This window comes from Heloderma suspectum, chromosome 3 (assembly GCF_057233095.1).
Source record: "Heloderma suspectum isolate Gila_16-S chromosome 3, 16-S_ref, whole genome shotgun sequence".
Taxonomy (NCBI): domain Eukaryota; kingdom Metazoa; phylum Chordata; class Lepidosauria; order Squamata; family Helodermatidae; genus Heloderma; species Heloderma suspectum.
Genome location: NC_139460.1, coordinates 43005606 through 43030753, shown reverse-complemented (window position 1 = coordinate 43030753; position 25148 = coordinate 43005606). Strand labels below are relative to the sequence as shown.

Below are 25148 nucleotides of genomic sequence, written 5' to 3'. Positions count from 1 at the left end.
CATGTCCGACTCTTCGTGACCCCATGGACCATAGCACGCCAGGCCTTCCTGTCCTCCGCTCTCTCCCGGAGCGTGCTCAAGTTCATGTTCATTGCATCAGTGATGCTATCTAGCCATCTCATCCTCTGCCGTCCCCTTCTCCTTTTACCTTCTATCTTTCCCAGCATCAGGGTCTTTTCCAGGGAGTTTTCTCTTCGCATTAGGTGGCCAAAATATTTGAGTTTCAGCTTCAGTATCTGCCCTTCCAATGAGCACTCAGGTTGATTTCCTTTAGTATTGACTGATTGGACCTCCTTGCAGTCCAGGGGACTCGTAAGAGTCTTCTCCAGCACCACAGTTCGAAAGCATCGATTCTTTGGCGCTCAGCCTTCCTTATAGTCCAGCTCTCACAGCCATACGTTACTAATGGGAAAACCATAGCTTTGATTATACAAACCTTTGTCAGCAAGGTGATGTCTCTGCTTCTTACTATGATGCCTAGGTGTGCCATAGCTTTCCTCCCAAGGAGCAAGCGTCTTTTAATTTCATGGCTACAGTCACCGTCTGCAGTGATCTTGGAGCCCAAGCAAGTAAAATCTGTCACTGCTTCCATTTCTTCCTCTTCCATATGCCAGGAAGTGATGGGGCCAGATGCCATGATCTTCGTTTTTTTAATGTTGAGTTTCAAACCAGCTTTTGCACTCTCCACTTTCACCCTCAACAAGAGGCTCTTGAGATCCTCTTCGCTTTCTGCCATTAGGGTGGTATCGTCTGCGTATCGGAGGTTGTTGATAATTCTCCTGGCAATCTTAATTCCGACCTGTGATTCATCCAACCCGGCGTTTCTCATGATGTACTCTGCATATAAGTTAAATAAGCAGGGCGACAATATACTGCCTTGTCGTACTCCTTTCCCAATTTTGAACCAGTCGGTTGTTCCATGTCCGATTCTTACTGTTGCTTCTTGACCCTCGTACAGGTTTCTCAGGAGACAGGTAAGATGGTCTGGTACTCCCATCTTTTTAAGAATTTGCCACAGTTTGTTGTAATCCACACAATCAAAGGCTTTAGCATAGTCAATGAAGCAGAAATAGACATTTTTCTAGAATTCTCTTGCTTTCTCCATGATCCAGCGAATGTTGGCGATTTGATCTCTAGTTCCTCTGCCTCTTCGAAACCCAGCTTGTACTTCCAGTAGTTCTGGGTTCACATGCTGCTGAAGCCTAGCTTGTAGGATTTTGAGCATCACCTTGCTGGCATGTGAAATGAGCGCAATTGTGCGGTAGTTTGAACACTCTTTGGCGTTGCCCTTCTTTGGAACTGGAATGTAAACTGACCTTTTCCAGTCTTGTGGCCACTGTTGAGTGTTCCAAATTTGTTGGCATATTGAGTGCAGCACTTTAACAACATCATCGTTTAGGATTTTAAATAGCTCAGCTGGAATACTGTCATCTCCGCTAGCTTTGTTGTTAGCAATGCCTCCTAAGGCCCACTTGACTTCACTCTCAAGGATGTCCAGCTCAAGTTCAGTGACCGCACTATCATGGCTATCAGGGACATTAGGATCTTTCCTGTATAGCTCTTCTGTGTATTCTTTCCACCTCTTCTTAATCTCATCTGCTTCTGTGAGGTCCCTGCCTTCTTTGTCCTTTTTCATGCCCGTCTTTGCACAAAACGTTCCCTTGAGATCTCCGATTTTCTTGAAAAGATCTCTAGTCTTTCCCATTCTGTTGTTTTCCTCGATTTCTTTGCATTGTTCATTTAAGAAGGCCTTCTTATCTCTCCTTGCTATTCTCTGGAAATCTGCATTTAGTTGGATGTATCTTCCCCTTCCTCCCTTGCTTTTCGCTTCCCTTCTTTCCTCAGCTACTTCTAAAGCGTCATCAGTCAGCCACTTTGCTTTCTTGCATTTCTTTTTCTTCGGGATGGATTGAGTTGCTGCCTCCTGAACAATGTTATGGACCTCCGTCCATAGTTCCTCAGGCACTCTGTCTATCAGGTCTAATCCCTTAAATCTATTCCTCACCTCCACTGTATATTCATAAGGGATATGATTTAGGTCATAACTGAATGGTTTAGTGGTTTTCCCTACGTTCTTCAATTTCAGCCAACATTTTGCAAGAAGCAGCTCATGATCTGAGCCATAGTCAGCTCCAGGTCTTGTTTTTACTGACTGTATAGAGCTTCTCCATCTTTGGCTGCAAAGGACATAATCAATCTGATTTCGATATTGACCATCTGGTGATGTCCATGTGTAGAGTCACCTCTTGTGCTGTTGGAAAAGAGTGTTTGCTATGATCAGTGTGTTCTCGTCGCAAAACTGTATTAGCCTTTGTCCTGCTTCATTTTGTACACCAAGGCTATGCATGCCTGTTATCCCGGTGATTTCTTGACTTCCTACTTTAGCATTCTAATTCCCTATGATGAAGAGGACATCTTTTTTTGGTGTTAGTTCTAGAAGGTGTTGTAGGTCTTCATATAAATGATCAACCTCAGCTTCTTCGGCCTCAGTGGTTGGGGCATAGACTTGAATTACTGTGATGATGGTTTGCCTTGGATTCGTACCGAGATCATTCTATCGTTTTTGAGATTGTACCCCAGTACTGCTTTTCCCACGCTTTTGTTGACTATGAGTGCTACTCCATTTCTTCTAAGGGATTCTTGCCCACAGCAGTAGATATAATGATCACCTGAATTAAATTCACCCATGCTTGTCCATTTTAGTTTGCCGATTCCCAAGATGTCGATGTTCAATCTTGCCATCTCATGTTTGACCACCTCCAGCTTACCTTGATTCATTGATCTGACATTCCAGGTTCCTAAACAATATTGTTCTTTGCAGCATCGGATTTTCTTTTCACCACCAGACACATCCACAGCTGAGGGTCCTTTCGGCTTTGGCCCAGCCGCTTCACTCTTTCTGGCGCTACTTGGAAATTCCCTCTGCTCTTCCCCAGTAGTATATTGGACACCTTCCGACCTGAGGGGCTCATCTTCCGGCATCATATCTTTTAGCCTTGTGATACGTTCCATGGGGTTTTCTTGGCAAGAATACTGGAGTGGATTGCCATTTCCTTCTCCAGTGGACCACATTTTGTCAGAACTCTCCACCATGACCTGTCCATCTTGGGTGGCCCTGCACGGCATAGCTTATGGCTTCACTGAGTTAGGCAAGTCCCTTCGCCACAACAAGGCAGTGATCCATGAAGGGGAATCCACACATTGCATATGAACTATTTTGGCAAGAGTGGCATGAATATGCTTTTAGAAAAGCAAATAATAGGATTTGCTATTTCACTTGACTGGCAGTGCGATGCTTACCACTAACTCTGTATACCTTCATGTACAGGCATTGATATTAGCCATAATACAGTACTACCAACAACTATTTATACATACAGTGCTGTTCCCTCACCACCAACATTCTCCAATGGGAACAGAAAAACTATATTTATATGTAATAAGAACCACTGCAGTGTATGATCATGTATAGGATGAGTTTAAAGGTATCTTTCATGAACATTTTCATCAGTGTTAAAAAGCATCTGCCTTTTAAGTGACTTTTCTGTGATTGGTACAAGACAAAAATATTCACCTATGCAGGAAATGTTGCTTCATTTATTTCCAGTGACACCAGCACATAGACAAATCAGATTGGCTGCATAGTGTTTTGACTTCATTACATTATTTACTACATAAACCTTGATTGGTTAGGATCACCAATGCTACGAGTTTAGGAAGCTCTGTCCTCATTCTCAACTGGCTTTCTATGCCATCTGTGAGATCAGCACATAGCCCAATCTGATTGGCTAGGCAGAACTGTGGCACCTATCCATTGGATAAGTAAAAAGTAATAACACAGACAACATTCATCTGAGCCTAGCTCAAAAGCGTACTTCAGGAGGAGTTCTTAAAAGCCTGCCTCAAAGGAGAATCATAGAATCATAGGGTTGGAAGGGGCCTACAAGGCCTGCTTCCCAGGCGGTCTCCAAGTACTAACCAGGGCTGACCTGGCTTAGCTTCCGAGATCGGGTGCATCCAGACCTTTGCTCTCCACCACCACAACACCTTGAATTTTTCTCCAGCTAAGATAAAAATCTGCACCAGGAAAGGATTCCTGGCTTTCCTCTGTGCCATCCTCCCTATCCTCCAAAGCTCCCCACAAATCCTAAAAGTAGCCCCCCTGCCCTCTTCATTACTTACCTGTAAGGAGAAATGGTATGGTAGTAGCATTAGCAAGCACAGAGAGGGGAGAAGGAAGGTTTTTTTCCTTACTCCCCTTCCCTCTATATCACTAGGACACACTGAGAAATATGTCAGGACTTAAAAGAGTGGTGGTCTTTAGGAAGACTATAATTCCCATGGGGCACTGCTCTTTAACGTCCTGGTGTTCTGTTCTACACTATCTCAGGGCTTCAGACAAGGAGGGAGGGAGGGAGAGAAAAATCTCCCTCCTTCCCACTCTCCACCACTGCTACATACCATCCATTGTTGCCAGTAAGTAAAGGGAAGGGTGGCCAAGGTGTTTTAGAGGGCAAGGTGAGGCAAGAAGAAGGTCTCTTTATTTTCCATGCCCCTCAGATTAGTTTGGGAAATGAATGGATTTCTTTCCAATTTTTGTGTAAAATAAATTGTTTCATTTCTGGGTCAATCTAAGGAGAACAGGGGATGGGGGCGGGGGTTACCCATCTCTACTAAAAGGTAATATAAAGACAAGAATTTATAGAAAGAAAGTACCTAATGACTAACACCTACACCATAAATGGAAGATTGCACCCTTTGTGCTTCATACAGTTCAGAATTACAAGTACCTTATTTCCATGCTCACAGAATCTCCACTTTGCCCATATGCACAGTTAAAAGAGAAAGGGGAAGTACATCCTTTTATAAATATAACAGGACAGTTAAAATGTATTAAGACGTAACTAGTTAAATGGCCTTGAATATATGCCAGGGGAACAACTGAGAAACTGGTGTTTGTGATTTCTATTAACATTAATTCTTCAAAGCTGGCACTGGCCCTTTAACAGTCACTGTTTTCGGATTCACCTCAATTAATCTGGGTATGTGCAGTTTGGTTACATGGAAAATAAAGGGTTATATTCATTATATGCAGCAGTCACATCTTTTTTTAATTAATAGGTTTGTAATTGCGATTGACTTAACAGACTGATGACAGTCTTATGATGAGCCATTCCCAGCTCAACTCCCTACCCATCTGCCCTGAGGTCAGGAACAAATTGAACTACATTATCTGGAACCAGCTCCCCCTCTTGCACCAATCTCCTTTCTGAACCATGGCAAGGTCATCCTAGACCAGAAGACTATAGCAGTGGAACCCTCCCATCTACTTTCAAAAGATTTATTAAAAGAAAGCAAGGCAATGAAGTTACCTTCCATTTTGTTTGATTTTACCATTAGTAGTAACCTTTCAGCTGTATATTCTCTACTGCAGCATACACTTAGCAGGGCTTTCTGTAAAATGTGTACTCCAATGACATGCTGACACAGTGTTAGAAGCTAGCACTTGCATTATATAACTAAAGATGCAATCCTATAGACACTTACTTACCTGGGATTATGTCCCATGGAACATAATGGGACTTCCTTCTGGAATAGATATGAATAGAACTGCACTGCTGCAAACCATTTTTCAAATGCTTTTTTTCTAGGATGAGATGAATTGCCACTGAAACATATGGAAGCATCCACAAGATTACATCAGCATGGCAGAAACACCACTTAAAAAGAGTTCTTGATTTGTTTTTTTTTAAGTGTGCATGTTGCCATTAAACTTATGAAAGCTAAGAGTTGACTGCATGGCCATTTAACATGGCACCAGTGGCAGGTGAATGTTGGAAAACAAACATGGGGGAGGGAGTTAACCCAGGAGTGTTGAACATCTTTCAACCCAAGGGCTGAATTCTATTTTGGAGAATTTTTGACCCAAAATAGGCAGGGTCAAAAATACAACAGATACCAGCATGTTTTAGCATAAAGCCCTTCCTGCCGGTAACTAACTAAGCCCTTTAGGAGGGGCACTTCAACCTTTTAGAATGGGGAAAATTCTAAATTCAAGCCGGGAAACCACCAATTGTCAGATGGTGAAGGGAAAGGGGGTGGGGCCATCTGGGAAACCCCAGAGAGGCAGATTGGGACACCAGGCAGGCCAAATCTGGCCCCAGGCCTGAGGTTTTGCACCCCTGGTTTAAACTTCCCTTATCTGCATGCAGTGGTTCTGATCCAGATCAGGGGCCCACACACTTACCTGTGAGTAAAAAGTGAAGTGAGGGTCAGCAGCACATTACAGATTTAATGTACAGTGTAGTTTAACCTTCTAACTTGTCTCAATTGAATTCCAGTTTATTCACCCTCATCTATTCCATTAGTGAAATCACGCAGTCATTCACAAAAGAAACCTACCAAACCTGATACAGAGGGAAAGCAGAGTTGGGTGTCATAAGCTTACGGATGACAGCATATTCCAAACCTTCAAACAACCTTACCTGGTGGTTTCATGTGGATATTAAAAGCATCTTTAAAGAACAGCATGAGAGACAAGATGGAGCCCTGCGGAATCATGAAGGACAGCTTTCTGGATATGTCATGATTGCTGTTTATGAACAGCTCATTGCACCACCCAACACCAGCCTCATGTTAAATGTGCATGGACAGATCCATGTTAATCTCAGTTACTGATAGCTGGGAAGCAAAAAAAAATAATCACCCAAGCCTCAGTTATTTCTTGTTCATCTCACCAAATGAGAAAATGTTGTATGTAATATGAATGCCAGAATGGGAAGTACAATACCCTTTAAAAACTAATTTCCATCCATGTTCACTTCTTGTTCATCTCACCAAATGAGAAAATGTTGTATGTAATATGAATGCCAGAATGGGAAGTACAATACCCTTTAAAAACTAATTTCCATCCATGTTCACTTCTGGCATTCCATGCCTGGGTACAGGATACAGAACATTCTTCTCTTCAGACAATTGTCCTCTATGAGTAGAGGGCAATGAATGCAACCACAAAAGGGGGTGCAGCTAGTATGCTCCAATTTTTGTAGAACATTTTATGAGGAACAATTTTGATAATAGTCAAATTTGTCACAGGAGCAACAGTTAACAAGATCAATGGGAAAAACAGTTTTAGGCAGTGGCCATTTTATTTTCATTCAAAACTTGATTCCCCATACTCTGAGAAGATTGGTACCATACTCATACCTGTATCATCAAGGAACCCACAAATAAACGGGAAAAAACCATTTTAGGTGGCAACCATTTTGTTTTCTCCCTGTAACTCATATCTGAAGAAGTTCTGAGCCTGCCACCATTCAAAACTTGATTCCCCATGCTCTAACAAGAAGATTGGTACCTCACTCATACTTGTATCATCACGGAACCCACGACTGACAAGACTATTTTCACTTTTTGCTTTTATGAATTGTTTTGCTGGAGCTGTTATTTTCTGATGTTAATTTATATGTTATGACATTGTGATTACAGTTTGGCTTATATAGTGTTTGCTTTTATGACTATAAGCCTGCTTTAGTTCTTTTGCTAAATGGAAGGATATTTTTAAATTAATTAATTAATTGCTGAGAAGTAATAAGTCAAGTGTGTTAAACACTGAAAGCACAATGTAAATGATTATTACTGCAGCTGTGATTGTTGTAGAGCACAGTATGTCAGAAGCACAGGGAGAAATGTAATATACATTTGGCTAGAGAATGCAGTACACTGGAAAAAGTAATGCTCTCTTTTTATAGATCAAAAGTATTGAGACCAGGAGAAAGTGTCTTGTTACATACAAACAGAAGCACTGTGGCTGCTGATTAAGACGCAGTAAGGAGCAGTAAGTTGCTTTTCAACTGACAAGGATGTTCAGAGATCATTTTCTCAAGGGCCTAGTGGAAATTTAGGTGGTACAATCCCACTACTCTTGGCAATCTCTGGGCATATGCTGCCCTTCAGTGAACCAGAACAGCATTAGAGGGTGCTATGCTACTTTACATGATCTAAATAGAATACCAAGGCTGGTAGAGCAACTTCCGTTGCTACCCAGATTGCCAGTTAATGACCCAGGATGGTGGTAGATGTTTCCTCAATGGGGGGTGTCTAATGACTAGAAAATAGTTGGGAGTTTACTTTCTAGTGAATGCTTTGAATGAAGGAGGCTATCAGAGCTTGGAAAGTCATACACACACACAACCAGTTTGTGGAGGGGGGGAGAGGGAGGGAGAAGTAATAAAAGTTAGGTTGCTGCACCCATCAGGAGAAACCCCACTGATGGTGCCCAAGATTTCGGAGGTCTGGTCCATGATGGCTTGGAGAAGAGCGTTTACAATAATAGTGCCCACTCTCTGAAACTCCCTACTACTTCAGATTAGACAAGTGCCAGCCCTTCTCGGTATTAGGCATCTACTGAAAACATACTTTTTCCAGCAAGCATCCCCAGGAAGGTAATATTGTCAGTAATAATTATCTATCTATCACACTTATATCCTGCCTGTTTTCCTCCTTAAGGAACCCAAGGTGGCATACGTGATCCTCCTCCTCTCCATTTTATGCTCACAACAACAACCCAGTGAAGTAGGTTGGGCTGAGAGTCTGTGACTGGCCCAAAGTCACCCAGTGAGCTTCCATGGCCTACTAGAACCCAAATCTCCCAACTCCCAGTCCAGCACTCTAGTCACTACACTACACTGGCTCTAATAATATACAGTATTATTAGCTTAAGGATTATTTACTTCAGAAGTAAATCTGAGGAAGTGGACTCTAGTCCACAAGAGGTTATGTCATAATAAATTTGTTATTTTTTAAAGTACCACAAGACTCTTTGTTCTTTTTACTTCAGAAGATGTTTAATCCACAGTTTCTTCACATAGAATTGGTAAAAAGTCATGTTGTTGGGGTTTTTTTTTCCAGTTTTCCGAAGTATTTAAAGGGGGAAGGAAAAGCAGCCCTTAAAATCAGTGTTTGTGATTCTGAGAACACCAGATGTTAATTAACTGGAATAAGATATGCGGACTAGTAAAAAAAAATTGCTTTTGGTCCCACAAACATGCACTGAGGAAGAAATCTACTTTTACCACAAGATCATAAAGTTGAAAGTGACCCAAAGAAGTTTCCTGCCTTCAGCCATGACCTTCCACATCAGCCTTCACCAACCTGGTGCCTTCCAGATGTGTTAGACTAAATCCCATCATCCCCCAGCCACAATTCAAGGAATAGCTCAGCAACATGATCTAGGGAGCTCAAGGAGTTGCATGGTACAGGGAGAAGAAAAGCAAACCTAAAAGTAAGCAAGAACAAAAACCCATCCTAAGATTGTAGAGAGCAAAAGGGTTGTTAATTAACACTAATAAATCATAGTACAGTTGGAAGGGGCCTTTAAGACCATCATGTCCAACCCCCTGCTCAATGCAGGAATCCCAAGTCAAAGCATCCCTGACAGATGGCTGTCCAGCTTCAGCTTGAATGCCTCCAGTGTGGGAGAGCTCACTACCTCCCTAGGTCATTGGTTCCACTGTTGTGTTGCTCTAACAGTCAGGAAGTTTTTCCTGATGTTCAGCCGGAATCTGACTTCCTGTAACTTGAGCCCATTATTCCGTGTCCTGCACTCTGGGATGATCAAGAAGAGATCCTGGCCTTCCTCTCTGTGACAACCTTTCAAGTACTTGAAGAGCGCTATCGTATCTCCCCTCAGTCTTCTCTTCTCAAGGCTAACCATGCCCAGTTCTTTCAGTCTCCCCTCATAGGGCTTTGTTTCCAGTCCCCTGATCATCTTCGTTGCCCTCCTCTGAACCCTCTCCAGTTTTTCGTAACATGTACTAATGGTTGTGAGAAGAGGAACCGATGGTTTCAATTCTAAATCTGCTTATTCAGAATAGAAGAGTATGAACTTATTAAGTGTTACAGGGGATGCAAGGATGCCATTTACTGACTTCTTCCAGACGAGTGCCCCTAGTAATATATAGTAAAGGAACGTCGGATGTGACATCATTGTGTTCAGCACTTCCTTGCCTCCACTCCAGCTGCCATGTGCAGGGGGATGGAAAATTCTGAACATGTGACATCTTTCCTTTACCAGAGATTTCCAGGGAGACACTGATTGGTAGCAGTTCTGCATCCCCTATTACATCTAGTTAGGCTCTTACTGATTTGATGTCTCCCTCTACAACATAAAAAAGGTAAAAGTGTCCCAACCAGTCGTGTCCGACCCTAGGGTGTGGTGCTCATCTCCATTTCTAAGCTGAAGAGCCGGCGCTGTCCGAAGACGCTTCCGTGGTCATGTGGCCGGCACGACTGAACACCGAGGTGCACGGAACGCTGTTACCTTTCCCACCGAAGCGGCACCTATTGATCTACTTGCAATTTCTTGCTTTCGAACTGCTAGGTTGGCAGAAGCTGGGACTGAAGACGGGAGCGCACTCCGTCACGCAGCACTCGGGTCTCAAACTGCTGTCCTGCCGACCTTCCAGTCTGCAGTTCAGCGTCTTAACCACTAAGCCACCGCAGCCTAACATACTGGACCTAAAGTAAGTGATATAATTTTTGTCAACATCCTTTATGGCAATACACCTTAAATTACAAAATGTAACTTTAAAAAAACCACTAAAATATGAAATGGAAGAGAGCAATCTCTCCCTTACATTATTTATTTTGCGAAAAATACTTTATTTTATTGAAATAATATCCTTCTGTTTTTACGGCACAAATGACCAAAGATTTCTCTACAGGATTAGCCAAGGAAACAGAATATGAATAAAATCTGGAGGTCTTTGAAGATCTTAATCCATCAGCTCCCTTAAAGAGACACCGCTAGCCATCCTGGACCAGTAAGTAGGGATGTATGAGAATTTCATTTCGGCTTGAAAAACACTAGAACATGCCCGCTTGCAACCCCAAATGCAATCACATTTTCTGGGAAAAGCTTACACATTCTTGACCTTGAGATCACATTCATAAAATGTGTCCATTTTTAAAAATGCATGCTTTAAAATGCACGTTTTTCGAAAAGGCTGCATTTTCATGCTTTCATCATTGGGGCAACTGCACATTTGAGTGCATACTTTAAAAAATGTGCACCTTTCCTGTTCAGAAATATGAAAGAAGACACTCGCATTCAGGAGGAAGAAAGAGGCAGAAAATGGGTAACTTCAATGAGCTCGAACATTACTTGTTCTCCTACCTGTACCAATGAGAATATTAACATTATCCCAGACTGTGATCAGGCTTTGCTTTAAGGCAAGCACACCTTTTCCCCACTTAATTCCTTCTTCACTGGCACTCTTTTATCCTTCAGCCACTCTCTTCTACCATACCTGTTTTTGTAACTATGCCTCTTTTGTTCATAAATAACCTGACAAAGTATGGTTCTTGATTACTCACTCATTACTACTTAACAACCCACCTGTTGTTAAGTTTTACAGGATCTGTTATTGATTTTTCCTGTTGGGGAAAGAGTTCCTTCAGCAGTTGGTTCTCAGACAGAATTAAGCTCTGGAGTCTTGAGATGTTCCTCTTTAAAAGATGTGACAGGTTTGGTGCCTCCATCTTCAGTCTCACAGGGATACAGTTACAAAAAATACTGGGAGTGGGGATATGTCTATTCTAAGGAACAGCATTGGGTTACTCTCTCCTACTTAGCCTGCATCTTTGGCATTTCAAAGATGCTTTGACCTTTTATTTGGCAATTCTCTCCTGTGCATGCAAGCAGGTCCCCAGTGTGAATCTTAAAAGCCTCACTATCCCCCCATGCCAGATTGGGGGCCCCGCACCTACTCTAGAGTAAAAATGAAAGAAATGTAGGTACTAGATACAGATTTAAAGTAACGTCTGTTTTGGCCTTCCGTGAATTTGGGAAGGGATCCCTAGGAGAAGTCTGTGGAGCCTTTCACTCCCCATGTCTGGTCCTCAGCTGGGTGGCCGCAGCTAAAGCTGAGGTGAAGTTTCCCAGAAGACATTGTTCTGAGAATATTTCTCAGAATGTTCTTTTTTCCCACCCTTTTAAAGATAATTTTGCAGGATTTTCTTAGAATATTCTCCACCATTTGGGATGATAGCAGCCATTTTTACTCTCATAATGCCACACAGTGATGGGAGGCCCAGCCTATAGCAGAGGACGCAAAATGGTAGCAGGGCTGGTGACACAGTTGTTGCAGTTGTTACTTGCAGTAGCAGCAGCAACAACAAAATCCTTATGAAAAAAATTAAGAACCTGTGCTAGTAAGTGGGCCACACTCTTAAGAAACTGTTGGAGAATGTCTCTTCCACTGAGAAATTCACTAACATGGTCGCCCCCACCCTCGCCACCGCCACCAATTTGCACGAACAGGGTGGAGAATTTTGAGAGGTGATCTGAGCACAGCTCTACCCAGCCATTAACAGTAACACAGGGCCTTTCTGTATCTCATTTAGGGATAGCTTACAACTGCAGCACAATGATGTGGTCAAGTCCTGAACCACTTCAAACTGCAGGCGAGAGAAGCCATGCTTGAATTCTCCTCCCTATAAAATACAAAAAAATAAAAAAAAAATTCCCAGCAAGAAAAACAAAAACAAAAAACCAAAGACCTGGCACAGCAAGGAGGGGGAGAGGCTGGAACTTTTCATCCAAATGTGCTAGTTTCTTACTTGCAGGAAGATGAAATTGTTGCGGGGGGGACGGCGGTTAACATAGAGGAACATTCAAAAATGGTATACTCCACCTGGAGTACAGTACATCCTACTACTTCAGGGCTTGACCAACTCATTCCATTTAAGGTGTGGAACGACCAACTAACCTCTTAGAGATAGATGATGTCATACTTCTCTCCAGAGCTGCAGCATGCAAGCTATTTGTGCTCTTTATGAGAGTAGCCTGGAGGCTGCTGAATACTTCTGTGTGAGGCAGGAGAAAGGCTTCCATTTTCAGTAATGGCAGAACCAGTTACGGTGTTGCTAGCAACACACACACACAGCTAAAGGCCAGCCCTGTGTGCCGGCTACTGCGGACTGAGTCTGGATGCAGTTGGCCCAGGACAGTCAATAGAAAGTACCTCAAGTTCCCTCACTCCCCTTTTGCTGAGCTGCATAATATGGCTAGTTGCTGATGGAGACCAAGAAGGGAAGAAAATAGAAAGATAATTGAAAATGTACATACAGTAGGGGCACAATCCTATGCATAGGTCCAACACCTCCCAGCATTCCTCAGACATTTTGGCTAGCTGGGGAATGCTGGGAGTTGTAGGATTTACGGCTGTCTACACATGCATAGGATTGAACCCTAAGGATGTTAAAAACACAGTCACTGCTAAGATCTTCTTGGTAGCGTCAGCTGAAATTTATCAACACCGATTTAAAACGACAGCATGTTAAAATACTTTTAAAATAAAACAAGTTCACATTTTTCCTAAAGGCTAAGAATGTCAAGTATCTGCTGGGCATTCTAGAGCAGGGGTGGGAAAAATATATATCTCCAGATTTTGAAGTTCAGTTCCCAGCATTCCTGACCACTGGCCATGCTGGCAGGGCTTATGGGAGTTGAAGTCCAAAAATCTGGAAATCTACCTTCTGGAAATCTACCTACCCTGTTCTAGAGGATGAAGTGTTTTCCAAAGACATCTCTTTTCTTTGCACAGGCTGATGAAGCATCTGTAAATCACAGAATCATAGAATCGAATAATAATAGGGTTGGAAGGGGACTACAAGGCCATTGAGTCCAACCCCCTGCTCAATGCAGGAATCCATGAATGAAGGAAAACAAAGTGGAACCTTTCTAGGAGATCAGGAGCAGGCAACTTCAGGACTTCCAAGGGCAATTTTTGCTACCCAGACCTCGCCCCATGGGTGCTAAAAGATAAAATGGTGTCCACAGTGGCTACAGAGCACAAAAAGGGCCAGCTTGTTTGTGAACAAGTTAATTTTTAACTTGTTCACAAACAAGAGGGGAGACAGCTAGAACGCAGGTGGAGGAAAACTCATGCTGAGTGTGACCGAACACAGGTAAGAGCCCACTATCAACCCTACTCTGTGGCGGTGAGGATGGCAAAGAGACAGTTCTTTTCCACCAGCACTGCATCTTCTCAGTGTCGTCCAGCTTTTCTGAGTGGTTTGTGGTCTGTTACAGTCTGGGCCAGGGAGAGAGACAGTAGAACCCTTGGCGGCACGCTGTGATAAGTTTGCAAGGCACTTTGAAGATAAAGTCGCTCAGATTCGTCATGAATTGGACACCACGATTAATGCAGTTCCATTGGTAGAGGCGTTCAGGGCACCGTCTGGTCCAGTTTTATTGGATGAGTTTCAGTTACTGAGGCCTGAGGATGTGGACAAGGTGCTTGGCCAAATCCGATCCACCACTTGTGTGCTTGACCCTTGCCCTTCATGGCTTATTAAATCAAACAAGGAGGGGATGTCCAGCTGGGTCCAGGAGGTTGTAAATTCCTCCTTGAGAGAGGGAGTGGTGCCTGCTGCTTTAAAAGAGGCAGTAATTAGACCACTCCTAAAAAAGCCTAAACTGGACCCAGAGAATGTTAACAATTATAGGCCAGTGGCCAACATCCCCTTCCTGGGCAAGGTGCTTGAGCGGGTGGTTGTAGGACAGCTCCAGGCACTGTTGAATGAAACGGATTATCTAGATCCATTTCAATCGGGCTTCAGGCCTGGTATTGGAAGGGAAACTGCCTTGGTCGCCCTGTGGGATGACCTCTGCCGGGAGAGGGACAGGGGGAGTGCAACCCTGTTGATTCTTCTGGACCTCTCAGCGGCTTTCGATACCATCGACCATGGTATCCTTCTGGATAGGTTATCTGGGTTGGGAGTTGGGAGGCACTGCATTACAGTGGTTCCGCTCCTACTTGGATGGCCGATTCCAGAAGGTGGTGCTGGGGGATTATTGCTCTGTGCCATGGCAATTGTGCCATGGGGTTCCACAGGGCTCTATTTTATCCCCCATGCTGTTTAACATCTACATGAAACCGCTGGGGGAGGATATCCAGAGGTGCGGGCTGGGGTGCCATCAATATGCGGATGACACCCAGCTCTACCTCTCTTTCTCATCAAATCCAGGTGAGGCAGTGGCTGTTCTGAATCAGGGCCTGGGCATGGTAATGGACTGGATGAGGGCCAATAAACTGAAACTCAATCCAGACAAGACGGAGGTACTGTTAGTGGGTGGTTCGTCTGCCCGGCTAGGTGATATTCAACCTGTTCTGGAGGGGGTTGCACTCCCCCTAAAGGATCAGGTTCGTAGTTTGGGGTTGCTCTTGGATCCAGAACTGTCACTTGAGGCACAGGTGAACTCAGTGGCACGGAGCACTTTTTATCAGCTTAGGCAGGTATACCAACTACACCCTTATCTGGACAGTGATAGCCTAGCTACAGTTATCCATGCTCTGATAACTTCCCGTCTGGATTACTGCAATGCGTTATACGTGGGGCTGCCTTTGAAAACGGTCTGGAAACTTCAGCTGGTCCAAAATAGGGCAGCAAGATTGTTAACAGGGACTGGCCTGTGAGCTCATATTACGCCAGTACTTTTCCAGCTGCACTGGCTGCCAGTCCATTTCCACGCCCGATTCAAAATGCTGGTATTAACATTTAAAGCCCTTAACGGCTTGGGGCCAGGTTATCTGAAGGATCACCTCCTCCCATATGTGCCTGCCCGGACCTTAAGATCATCATCAGCGGCCCTCCTCCGTGAGCCCCTGCCAAAGGAAGTGAGGTGGGTGGATACTAGGAGGAGGGCTTTTTCTGCTGTGGCACCCCGGCTCTGGAATGAGCTTCCTAGTGAGGTTCGCCTGGCACCTACATTGTATTCCTTTCGGTGCCAGGTGAAGACCTTTTTATTTTCCCAGGCATTTTAGCATTTTAGCTTTCTGAACTTTTAGCTTTGCTGTTATAAATCTGTATTTTAAACTCCTGCATGGCTGCTAGGTTTTACTGTGGTTGCATTGTTATATTGTAGCTTTAATGTTCTATATATTTTAAATTGTTTTATTGTGTGCTGTTTGGTTTTAATTTTTGTGAACCGCCCAGAGAGCTTCGGCTATTGGGCGGTATAGAAATGAAATGAAATGAAATGAATAAATAAATTTTGGCCCTTTGGGCACTCTATAGCTACTATGAACGCCTTTTTTCCCCATAACAATTTAAAAAAAGAATTTGGGGGGCAGATGTGGTAGATCCTTATGGAAGATCCTTAAAGCATGGTCAGACTGAGAGTCACAGTTCAGGGCTTCAACAAAATGCCAGCAGTTTGAACTGTGCACAGAAGTTAGTTAGCCAGAGCAGATCACACACAACTGTTGTTAGAAAACATGCTTCAGTGGAGCTTCTGGACACTGTTCAAAGGCAGATCCCTACAGATCAGTCAACAGTAGCCAAGCTTGGTGCCAAAGAATGGATGACCGTCATAGGGCTTCCCATAGATAGATCTTTGCACCTTATCCTATCATTCCAGGAAAAGCTATTACTACTGAATACGAGGCAGACTCAGGTGATAAAATGCAGCCTTAACTGTTGCCATACTTTATGCACCCAGAAGCAGACCAGTGCCAAGCACTGTTCCCAGGTTGTGGACGTGATTGACTGCTGAGGGGCAGACACCATCATTAGATGGCTGCCCATCTATGGAGTGCTAGGATTTCTGACTACCACCACTTCTGTGTTAATGTGGTATCGGTTTCAGCCTGTTAACCTCCATCATCCATCCTTGCTATGTCTCCCAAGCACTACATAAGAACCAAAGCAGCTGCTCCTGGATCTGATATTACTGGGGGGGGGGGGAGCCAGCTGTCATCAGCATATTTGTGACACCATACTCTTAAATTATTACATGATCAGATGATATCTGTTTTCTTGAGAGTAAGTAAAATACTCCAGTTTCTTTTCCTTAGGCCATGGCTTTCACAAACCATAGACTGCCACCACATTGAGCTCCTGCTTTTGTCTGGTGTCTCTACTCATCACCACGATGAAAATTTCCTACAAATTTAAAATAATCATGTTATTTAGAGTCCTAATGCCCAAAGCCAGTAATTTCCTTCCTTTCTTATGTGTGGGTTTTGCACATGACACAAAGATGTGTAAAAATATATTGCAGTCACTTAGCAACAGGAATTAGTTGCTTTTAAAACCACATCTTTTCTTTTAAAATGTGTTTTGTTTTTAGCATTTTATACACTCATCAGTGAATTAAGAGCAAATAAGGTAAAAAGGGCAAGTACTATTGATTGCCCTGTGCTGTAATTATGTGCAACATCAGCCTTATTTTCAAACATGCCATAGACCTGCTAGTCCAAATGAAAGCTTTGAGACAAACTAGGTGTACACACACACAAGTATGTAACATTATTCTGACAACTCTTTGGGGGATTTATCAGAGAAGTGGCAATGGGGAAGGAAAACTTTTTGCTGTTTTCCTGCTCCTGAGTGGTTCTGAAAGTGTATTTTCAAGGACACACATACATGGGGGGGGGGGGCAATTTTAAGAACCACTATGGTGTAGTGATTAAAATGCTGTACTGGGACTTGGGATGGGGGGAAGGTTTAGATCCCCACTCAGCCATGAAGCTCACTGGGTGACTTTGAGCCAGTCACTATCTCTCTGCCTAGCCTACCTCACAGGGATGTTGTGAGGATAAAACTGGGGAGAGCGACCACGTATGCCACCTTGAGCTCCTTGGAGAAAGGAAAGGAAGGAAAGGTTCCTCCTGTGCAAGCACCGAGTCATTGCTGAGTCCTAGAGGGACACCACTTTCGCTGGAGAAAGACAGGACATAAATGTAATAGGTAAATAAATGTTGAGTGGGGAAAGGGTTACCTACCTCTACTGTTTCTCCAATTCCAACCCTCCAAAAGTGGTCTTTCCTGTTAAAAAAGGAGGTACCTGGGTAATATTATACATTGTCTGTAAATGCTGGCTAAGTTATATGAGAGTTACAATTGTTTCTCACCACCGAGTGCAAACCTAGATTACTTCAGTTGCATATCCAGTAGGGATGGGTGGATTCCTTACCTGCTGGTCTGGGTGGGAATCCACCCACAGGGGGAGGCAATCCATCCCTCCCCCCGGAATCCATCTGAGCTGGCTCCGCTCTGCAGCAATCCTGCGGAGCCAGCTGCATTTAGGTTAATCTAACAGCTTTACAGCCACAGATAGCATCCACTACGCCATTTGCGTCCGGAGTAGCCCCTCACTCAGCCAGCGATATGGCATGGCAATGGTGGCCGGCCGTATCACCAGCGATGCAGAGCCAGTGGCCAGCTCCGCAGGATCGCCACACGGAGGAGCTGGCCACACACGGATTCTGGAGGGAGGCAGAGGTGAGTGCCCCATTCCGCCACGGACTCCTGAGGCTGGATTCTTTGGAATCCGGCCTCACTGGGGTCCGTGGCGGAATTCTCCGCCATCCCTAATCTCCAGCTCTTTGAAGTCCCAAACCTCTGAAATGTTTGGAAGGTAAAGCCATTACTGTTCGAAGAAGGGGGGTGCATGCATAGTAAGAAAAGGAACAGTTTTAGTGTTTGTGCAAAGACACAAGCAGAAAGAGCTGTGAGCTAAACACTCAAAGCACACTGCATGCCAGGCGTCTCTCTCTGGAAATGCAACCATCATTCAGATCAGCATTAATTTATACTGCTGCCTATGCTTTTGAATGTGGAACATTTTTATTACTTCATTATGTTTTTAATTTGCACTTCCTCCAAGGAGCTTGGAGCACCACGCATGGTTTTTCCCACCTGCTAATTTTATCCTCACAACAAGGCTTTCATCGCGCCACTGCCCTGCCTCATTTGCAGGATTTTATGGCACAGGGATCATAGAATCATAGAATAGTAGGGTTGGAAGGGGCCTACAAGGCCATTGAGTCCAACCCCCTGCTCAATGCAGGAATCCAAGTCAAAGCATCCCTGACAAGTGGCTGTCCAGCCTCCTCTTGAAGGCCTCCAGTGTGGGAGAGCCCACCACCTCCCTGGGTAATTGGTTCCATTGCCGTATTGCTCTAACAGTCAGGAAGTTTCTCCTGATGTTCAGCCGGAATCTGGCTTCCTGTAACTTGAGCCCATTATTCCATGTCCTGCACTCTGGGATGATCAAGAAGAGATCCTGGCCTCCCTCTCTGTGGCAACCTTTCAAGTACTTGAAGAGCACTATCATATCTCCCCTCAGTCTTCTCTTCTCAAGGCTAAAAAAGGATGGGGATGGGGGGCAGGAAAAAGATAAAATAAGTGTTGGTGAAACATGGAATGGGTAGGAGTGGCATCCTCCACTAATATCCCACACAAGAAGAGTCATGCTGGATCAGACCAAGGGTCCATACACACTAACTAAGAAGATCAAGAACTACCAAATCAAAAGGAAAAGAAGAAAAACTTCAATATTTCTGTATAACTTGGTTGAGATGCTTAGTTTTTTGTGAGACTAAAGCTGCACTTTTAAAATCAACCTTACCAGACAAGGCATTTCTAGTTCATACCACATGAGAATAAATTACAGGATGATTTGCATAAATCTCTCACAATGCTCCACTATGCTTTGGTGTACGGGTCACAGAGCAAGGATAAGATAATGCCTCACTATGTAGAGGGAGTCTGCAGAGACTCTGGAAATATTGTTTCGGAGTAGAATGAGGGAAGAGGATGGGATACTCAGCCTCTGGGTATGAGAATGTTTCATAAAAGCTCCCCAAACTTTAGTCTATAGTCTGCCATGAAAACGCCAGCGAAAGCGGCGTCCCTCTAGGAGTCAGTAATGACTCGGTGCTTGCACAGGAGGAACTTTTCCTCTTTTTTTTTCCTGCCAAGGATAAACCTAAGAAGTATGCATTACGAATTATGGTGGCATACATATATGTGGTTCGGAACTCAGTTTGGCATGCATCTGACAAAGTGGGTTTTGTCCCATGAAAGCTTATGCCCCCATAAATGTGCTAGGTTTTAAGGTGCTGCAAAACTTTTTCTTCTTTTAGAGTTTAGGCAAACAGACAAAATCAACTTAGGGAGCAAGCCTATGGCCTCTAGACAGCGGCTGTACAGCCATAGGATATGTTGTTTTCTGGGAACCAACCCAAGAGCCCGCGCTCTGAGGCCAGTTCCCAGAAAACTGCCCCCTCCCCATGTCCACGCTGCCTCTGAGTCAGTGCTGAGAAGCCCCGTCCTCTGCGTTCGGAGGAGCAGTACAGAGCAGCTGAAAAGAGGCAGGGCTGGGGGCGTTCCGGGGCGGGGAGAGCGGAGTTGCGTGTACAACACATCCAATATGTCATACAGCAGCCTCTTCTCCCACTCGGCCCCCCTGCAGCTAGACAACCGACAACAGCTATCTAGCAGAAGAAGCAAGGCAAGAGAGGTGCGAAGGGAACTATCCCCCCGCCCCTGTGCTCCTCCTGCCTTGCTTTGGATAGGCAGTCGCCTCCGAGTTCAGAAGCAGACACCTATCTAGATAGGATTGCACCCTTAAGAGTGCAATCCCAAGTCTACTCAAAAGTAAGACCTACTGAGTGCAACAGGATTTACTCCCAGGTAAGGCTACATAAGATTGCAGTCTTTATAGACATGAAAGTCCTTATATATGAAAAACGCTTTCAACAAGATATACACAGTAAAGATGTATATAATATATACTGCATAAAGCATATCTAAAAGAATCATATCAATTGCATTTCAATGACAAATAGCTTCTGCTAAAACTGCAAAGTCCAGACCCATAGCAACTGCCAACAGTATAGGAATGCTCCTCATTCTGATTCCCAGAGGCTTGACATGAGCAGAGATGGTCACGTGCAGACTTATGACATACACAGAACCCTCGAATAGAATGGTCTGCTTTAGTGCGCTGCTGAGAGAACACAGGAAGCTGTTTTATGCCAAGTCGTTTTTTGTTTTTTTCCATTTAGCCCAGTGTTGTTTATTCCAGCTTCTCCAACTCAGTGCTTTCCAGATGTTGCCCTACAACTCCCAATGGCCCCAGCCGTGCTGGCTCAGGTGGGTGATGGGAATTATAGTGCAACACATCTGGAGGCCACAGGGTTAGGGAAAGCTAATCTATTCTGACTACCAATAGCTCTCCAGGGTCTCAGGCATACCTGATTCTTTTCACCGGAGATGCCAAGGATTGAAAGTGAGATCTGATACATACAAAATGCGTGCTCTACAGCTGAGCTCGAGCCTCACCACTACCCCCCCCCCGCAAAAAAAAAAACTACATTTAACCAAGGTAGCTATTTGCTCAACATTGAAATAATTATATTTTGGCCAGATTGCCAGGTAAGGGACTGGCTAATGTATCTCAAGAATCACAATTAATAATATAGTTTACTATATTATTAATTTCATTTATATCCACCCTTTCCTCCAAAGAGATCTGAATGTCCCCACATACTGAGATTTGGTGGGTGTCTACTTGTGAGCAGGCCTTTTCTGTGGTGGCCTATAAACTGTAGAATGCCCTCCCTAGAGAGTTCTGCCTGGCACTCACTTTGTTGACTTTTCAGTGCCAGACAGAGACCTTTTTATTCTCCCAGGCCTTTAAAAAAATAGCTGCTGCTTGTTTAATTTTTAAACATTTTAAAATTATCCTTTTCCACCTTTTAGCTGCTTTGATCTCTCATTTTTTAATTATTATTGTTGCTGCTTTAAAATTGTTTATGTGCTGTATTGTTGGTTTTATTGCATTTGTTTTTGTTCTGTATGTTGCCGAGAGCTTCAGCTATAGGGCAACTCATAGATGATGATGATGATGATGATGATGATGATGATAGCAGGAATCCAGGAGGAGAGCAGTAGTTAGAGGTCAGTAAAAATGCAGCTGCAACATTTACGTAGACTACAGTCTATATATCATTTATATTATCTCTTGTCTCTTGTTTTTTGTTTGCTTGTTTGTGCATTTTATTGATCTTTTAAAAATCTTTGCATTGCATGCCTCTGTTGAGGCAGAAAGGTGGGACAGAAATGATTTTAATATTAAATAGGCTATGTGTGCAGTCCTGTGTCTATTCAGAACTAAGGCCCATTGATCGAGTTCACACAACACTCAGTCATAGAGTCATAGAGTAGTAGGGTTGGAAGGGGCCTACAAGGCATTTGAGTCCAACCCCCTGCTCAATGCAGGAATCCAAGTCAGAGCATCCCTGACAAGTGGCTGTCCAGCCTCATCTTGAATGCCTCCAGTGTGGGAGCGCCCACCACCTCCCTAGGTCATTGGTTCCATTGTCGTATTGTTCTAAAAGTCAGGAAGTTTTTCCTGATGTTCAGCTGGAATCTGGCTTCCTGTAACTTGAGCCCATTATTCCGTGTCCTGCACTCTGGGATGACGGAAAACAGATCCTGGCCTTCCTCTCTGTGACAACCTTTCAAGTACCCGAAGAGCGCTATCATATCTCCCCTCAGTCTTCTCTTCTCAAGGCTAAACATGCCCAGTTCATTCAGTCTCTCTTCATAGGGCTTTGTTTCCAGTCTCCTGATCATCTTTGTTGCCCTCCTCTGAACCTCTCCAGCTTGTCTGCATCCTTCTTAAAGTGTGGTACCCAGAACTGGACACAGCACTCCAGATGAGGCCTAACCAGTGCTGAGTAGAGGGGAGCTAGTACTTCCCAGGATTTGGAAGCTATGCTTCTATAAATGCAGCCCAAAAGAGCATTTGTCTTTTTTGCAGCTACTTCACACTGTTGGCTCATATTCAGCTTGTGAACGACAACAGTACCAAGATCCTTCTCGCTTGTAGTGTTGTTGAGTCAGGTATCCCCCATCTTGTAACTGTGCATTTGGTTTCTTTTTCCTAGGTGCAGAACTTGGCATTTATCCCTATTAAATGTCATTCTGTTGTTTTCTGCCCAGTGCTCCAGTCTATCAAGATCACTTTGAATTTTGTTTCTGTCTTCCAAAGTATTAGCTATCCTGCCCAATTTTGTGTCATCTGCAAATTTGATCAGCATTCCCTGCACCTCCTCCTCTAACTCATTAATAAGCATGTTGAAGAGCACTGGGCCCAGGACTGAGCCCTGCGGTACCCCACTCGTTACCTCTCCCCAGTTTGAGAAGGTCCCATTGATAAGCACTCTTTGTGTCCGATTCTGTAGCCAACTGTGGATCCATCAGATCATTATTTCATCTAGCCCACTTTGAGCTAGTCTGCTCATCAGGATATAATGGGGCACTTAGTTGAAAGCTTTGCTGAAGTTGAGGTATATGAAGTCCACAGCATTCCCACAGTCCACAGGGGAGGTTGCTTGATCAAAAAATGAGATCAGATTCGTCTGGCAGGATTTGCTCTTGACAAATCCATGTTGGCTTCGAGTAATCACTGCATTGTTTTCAAGGTGCTTATTTTTTTATTTTTTTATTTAATTAATTTCTATACCGCCCAATAGCCGAAGCTCTCTGGGCGGTTCACAAAAATTAAAACCAAACAGCACACAATAAAACAATTTAAAATATATAGAACATTAAAACCACAATATAACAATACAACCACAATGAAACCTAGCAGCAGTGCAGGAGTTTAAAATACAGATTTAAAACAGCAAACCTAAAAGTTCAGAAAGCTAAAATGCTAAAATGCCTGGAAGAATAAAAAGGTCTTCACCTGGCTTCAAAAGGAATACAATGTAGGTGCCAGGCGAACCTCACTAGGTAGCTCATTCCAGAGCCAGGGTGCCACAGCAGAAAAAGCCCTCCTCCTAGTATCCACCCACCTCACTTCCTTTGGCAGGGGCTCATGGAGAAGGGCTGCTGACGATGATCTTAAGGTCTGGGCAGGCACATATGGGAGGAGGCGATCCTTCAGATAACCTGGCCCCAAGCCGTTAAGGGCTTTAAATGTTAATACCAGCACTTTGAATCGGGCCCGGAAATGGACTGGCAGCCAGTGCAGCTGGAAAAGTACTGGCGTAATATGAGCTCGCAGGCCAGTCCCTGTTAGCAATCTTGCTGCCCTATTTTGGACCAGCTGAAGTTTCCGGACCGTTTTCAAAGGCAGCCCCATGTATAACGCATTGCAGTAATCCAGACGAGAAGTTATCAGAGCATGGATAACTGTAGCTAGGCTATCTCTGTCCAGATAAGGGCGTAGTTGGTATACCTGCCTAAGCTGATAAAAAGTGCTCCGTGCCACTGAGTTCACCTGTGCCTCAAGTGACAGTTCTGGATCCAAGAGCACCCCCAAACTACGAACCTGATCCTTTAGGGGGAGTGCAACCCCCTCCAGAACAGGTTGAATATCACCTAGCCGGGCAGACGAACCACCCACTAACAGTACCTCCGTCTTGTCTGGATTGAGTTTCAGTTTATTAGCCCTCATCCAGTCCATTACCGTGCCCAGGCACTGGTTCAGAACAGCCACTGCCTCACCTGGTTTTGATGAAAAAGAGAGGTAGAGCTGGGTGTAATCCGCATATTGATGGCACCTCAGCCCACACCTCCGGATAACCTCCCCCAGCGGTTTCATGTAGATGTTAAACAGCATGGGGGATAAAATAGAGCCCTGTGGAACCCCATGGCACAATTGCCATGGCACAGAGCAGTAATCCCCCAGCACCACCTTCTGGAATCGGCCATCCAAGTAGGAGCGGAACCACTGTAATGCAGTGCCTCCAACTCCCAACCCAGACAACCTATCCAGAAGGATACCATGGTCGATGGTATCGAAAGCCGCTGAGAGGTCCAGAAGAATCAACAGGGTTGCACTCCCCCTGTCCCTCTCCCGGCAGAGGTCATCCCACAGGGCGACCAAGGCAGTTTCCCTTCCAAAACCCGGCCTGAAGCCCGATTGAAATGGATCTAGATAATTCATTTCATTCAACAGTGCCTGGAGCTGTCCTACAACCACCCGCTCAAGCACCTTGCCCAGGAAGGGGATGTTGGCCACTGGCCTATAATTGTTAACATCCTCTGGGTCCAGGTTAAGCTTTTTCAGGAGTGGTCTAATTACTGCCTCTTTTAAAGCAGCAGGCACCACTCCCTCTCTCAAGGAGGAATTTACAACCTCCTGGACCCAGCCGGATATCCCCTCCTTGTTTGATTTAATAAGCCGTGAAGGGCAAGGGTCAAGCACACAAGGGGTCGATCGGACTTGGCCAAGCACCTTGTCCGCATCCTCAGGCCTCAGTAACTGAAACTCATCCAATAAAACTGGACCAGACGGTGCTCTGAACGCCTCTACCAATGGAACTGCTTTTTTTGTT

The 25148-nt window shown here is 44.3% G+C and overlaps 1 protein-coding gene across 2 annotated transcripts in view; it reads right to left on the bottom strand.

The window, feature by feature from the left end:
- Window positions 1-25148, bottom strand: part of IGSF11 (immunoglobulin superfamily member 11) — a 292196-nt gene that overhangs the window by 119276 nt on the left and 147772 nt on the right. Inside the window, exon 2 of one of the 2 annotated variants that reach the window (XM_084843044.1) lies at window positions 5552-5668. The exons of the other annotated variant lie outside the window; for it this stretch is intronic. The gene's annotated coding sequence lies outside the window, so the exon portion shown is untranslated. The remainder of the gene's footprint in view (window positions 1-5551; window positions 5669-25148) is intronic. 2 annotated transcript variants of the gene reach the window in all.